The sequence below is a fragment of the Ascaphus truei genome, chromosome 13 (assembly GCF_040206685.1).
Source record: "Ascaphus truei isolate aAscTru1 chromosome 13, aAscTru1.hap1, whole genome shotgun sequence".
In the NCBI taxonomy this organism is placed as follows: Eukaryota; Metazoa; Chordata; class Amphibia; order Anura; family Ascaphidae; genus Ascaphus; species Ascaphus truei.
Genome location: NC_134495.1, coordinates 35,320,814 through 35,324,323, shown reverse-complemented (window position 1 = coordinate 35,324,323; position 3,510 = coordinate 35,320,814). Strand labels below are relative to the sequence as shown.

Sequence of the window (3,510 nt, the reverse complement as noted above, 5' to 3'; positions counted from 1 at the left end):
ATGGAAATACAGAGGAAGAGGGAGGTGGGAAAAGAAAGGTGGAAATAAAGAGATGGAAATTAAGATAAAAGGAAATGGAAAGAGGTGGAAATCGATAGAGGGAGAGACGGAAATAGAGAGAGATGGGAATAGAGAGAGAAGTGGACATCGAGAGAGAGTGTGTGAGAGAGAGAGAGAGGGAGAGATGGGAAAAAAGAGATAGAAATAGGGACAGAGGTGGAAATAGAGGGAGATGGGAAATAGAGAGGGAGAGAGAGGTGGAAATAGAGAGAGAGAATGGGAAATAGAAAGAGAGGTAGAAATAGAGAGAGTGAGGTGGATGTAGAGAGAGAGAGATGTGAATATAGAAAAAGTGAAGTGGAAATAGATGGGGAAAAAGAGAGAGGTCGAAATAGAGAGTGAAGTGAAAATAGAGAGGGAGAGATAAGCGGAAATAGAGAGAGAGAGGTGGAAATAGAGAGGGAGAGAGATGGGAATAGAGAGAGAGGTGGAAATAGGGAGAGTGAAGAGGAAATAAAGAGGGAGAGGGAGATGGGAATAGAGAGAGATGGAGAAAGAGAGAGGGAGAGAGAGATGGAAATTGAGATAAAAGGAAATGGAAAGAGATGGAAAGAGAGAGAGAGAGAAAATAGAGAGGGAGAGAGATGGGAATACAGAGAGAGTGGAAATAGAGAGGGATAGAGAGATTGGAATACAGAGAGAGTTGGAAATAGAGAGGGATACAGAGATTGGAATACAAAGAGAGGTGGAAATAGAGAGGGATAGAGAGATTGGAATACAGAGAGAGGTGGAAATAGAGAGGAATAGAGAGATTGGAATACAGAGAGAGGTGGAAATAGAGAGGGATAGAGAGATTGGAATACAGAGAGAGGTGGAATAGCGAGAGAGCATGAAGGGGAAAGAGAGAGAGATGGAAATAGAGAGAGAGCGTGAAGGGAAAAAGAGAGAGAGAGATGGAAATAGAGAGAGCGTGAGAGAGAGAGAGAGAAATGGAAATAGAGAGAGAGAGAAAGATGGAAACAGAGAGAGAGCGTGAGAGAGAGATAGAGAGCGTGAGAGAGAGAGAGAGATTGGAGAGAGGTGTAAATAGAGAGGGAGGAGAGATGGGAATAAAGAGGAAGAGGGAGATGGGAATAGAGAGAGATGGAAACAAAGAGAGAGGTGGAAATAGAGAGGGATAGACAGATTGGAATACAGAGAGAGGTGGAAAGAGAGAGAGAGAGAGAGAGAGAGAGAGAGAGAGAGAGAGAGAGAGAGAGAGAGAGAGAGAGAGAGAGAGAGAGAGAGAGAGAGAGAGAGAGAGAGAGAGAGGGAGAGAAATGGGAATAGAGAGAGAGGTGGAAATAGAGAGAGTGAAGTGGAAATAGAGAGGTAGAGAGATGGGAAAAGAGGTGGAAATAGGAAAAGAGAGAGAGATGGAAATGGAGACAGGTGGAAATAGAGAGATGGGAATAGAGAGAGGTGGAAAAGAGAAAGAGATGGAGAGAGAGAGAGAGAGAGAGAGAGAGAGAGGTGGAAATAGATAGAGGTGGAGAGAGAGAGAGAGATTGGAATAGAGAGAATGAAGTGGAACTGAGAGGGAGAGAGATGGAAATAGATAGAGGGGTGTAAATAGCGAGAGTGATGTGGAAATAGAGAGGCAGAGAGAGATGGGAAAAGAGGTGGAAATAGGAAAAGAGAGAGAGATGGGATTGGAGACAGGTGGAAATAGAGAGAGAGAGAGGTGGAAATAGAGAGGGAGAGAGAGAGATGGGAATAGGGAGAGAGGTGGCAATTGAGAGAGGTGAAAAAAGAGGGAGAAATGGAAATAGAGAGGAAGAGGGAGATTGGAATACAGAGAGAGGTGGAAATAGAGGGATAGAGAGATTGGAATACAGAGAGAGGAGGAAATAGAGAGGGATGGAGAGATTGGAATACAGAGAGAGGTGGGAATAGAGAGAGAGCATGAAGGGGAAAGAGAGAGAAAGAAATGGGAATAGAGAGGGAGGTGGAAATAGAGAGAGTGAAGTGGAAATAGTGAGGTAGAGAGATGGGAAAAGAGGTGGGAATAGGAAAAGAGAGAGAGATGGAAATGGAGACAGGTGGAAATAGAGAGAGAGGTGGAAATAGAGAGGGAGAGAGAGATGGGAATAGGGAGAGAGGTGGCAATTGAGAGATGGAAATTGAGAGAGGTGGAAATAGAGGGAGAAATGGAAATGGAAATAGAGAGGAAGAGGGAGGTGGGAAAAGAGACGTGGAAATAGAGTGATGGAAATTAAGATAAAAGGAAATGGACAGAGATGGAAATCGATAGAGAGAGAGGTGGAAATAGAGAGAGAGGGAGAGAGAGATGGAAATAGGGAGAGAGAGAGGTGGAAAAAAGATGGGAAAAAGAGATAGAAATAGGGAGAGAGGTGGAAATAGAGAGAGATGGGAAATAGTGAGGGAGAGAGAGGTGGAATTAGAGAGAGAGAATGGGAAATAGATGGAGAGAGAGATTGGAATAGAAAGAGAGAGAAAGATGGGAATAGAGCGGAGGAGAGAGATGGGGAAAGGGAGATGGAAAAGAGAGAGGTGGAAATAGAGAGAGAGAGATGGGAATAGAGAGAATGAAATGGAAATAGAGAGGGAGAGAGCGGTAGAAATAGAGAGGGAGAGAGAGATGAGAGAGAGAGAGAGAGAGAGAGAGGGGTGGAAATAGAGCGGGGGAGAGAGAGATGGAAATAGATAGAGAGGTGGAAATAGGGAGAGAGAGGTGTGTAAATAGAGAGAGTGAAGTGTGTGACGGCAGAGGGGTGCCAAGCAAGTAATAAAGGCATCACCCCCATTAGGCACCCCCTTCAACCGTCTGGGAAGTGAGGGGTTAACCAGAAATGTACTTGTACTACACATGGGCCCCTGCTTCACAACCAAAATGTATGTCCCTTTGGTTATCATGTTCCCACAAGTAGAGTGATTACATGTGTAACGGTTTTTCCTGGCACACCCAATCTCACATTGGCCCCTGTGGTCTACTGGCCCCATTACATGTATGTGTCTTGTGTGGTGCACCTGCTGGCGCACAGGACTCCTGAGTCTCCCGCTTGGATGGTATGGGGATATCAGCAAGAAAGGCATCTGAGGTAGTGGTGATTGAGTCCTACTCACATCTAATGCAGCGCCTCCACCTCCTCAGGATCTCTGCGTCCGCAGGGGGATGTGACTGATGAGGACCTCCTCGGTGGTGCCTCCTTCTGTGCAATGACTCCACACATACACAGCAAGGGTCTGTTGAATCTGGGCATCTTTATTATCATCTCAGGCAGTCTGCCCCTCACCGCGGTCGTACTCAGCCGCTCATTGTTGTGCTCTACCTCCCTTCAGAAGGTCCTTCCCTCCCAATGGAGTTGGGTCACCTCTCCCCTCAGGGAGATCACCACCTGTGCCTGGTCCCTGATCACAGTGCAGATACTATTTAGTATATCTGACAGCCTTAACTGCTGCAGACCTCCAGAACTGGACCATCACTGATCCTTTTGAACTTGAACTCCA

General features: G+C 45.9%; 1 protein-coding gene across 7 annotated transcripts in view; it reads right to left on the bottom strand.

The window, feature by feature from the left end:
* Positions 1–3,255, bottom strand: part of ZFHX2 (zinc finger homeobox 2) — a 189,988-nt gene extending 186,733 nt beyond the window's left edge. For all 7 annotated transcript variants that reach the window (XR_012787802.1, XM_075569082.1, XM_075569084.1 and 4 more), the window contains exon 1: positions 3,127–3,255. The gene's annotated coding sequence lies outside the window, so the exon portion shown is untranslated. The remainder of the gene's footprint in view (positions 1–3,126) is intronic.
* Positions 3,256–3,510: the final 255 nt, after the last annotated feature.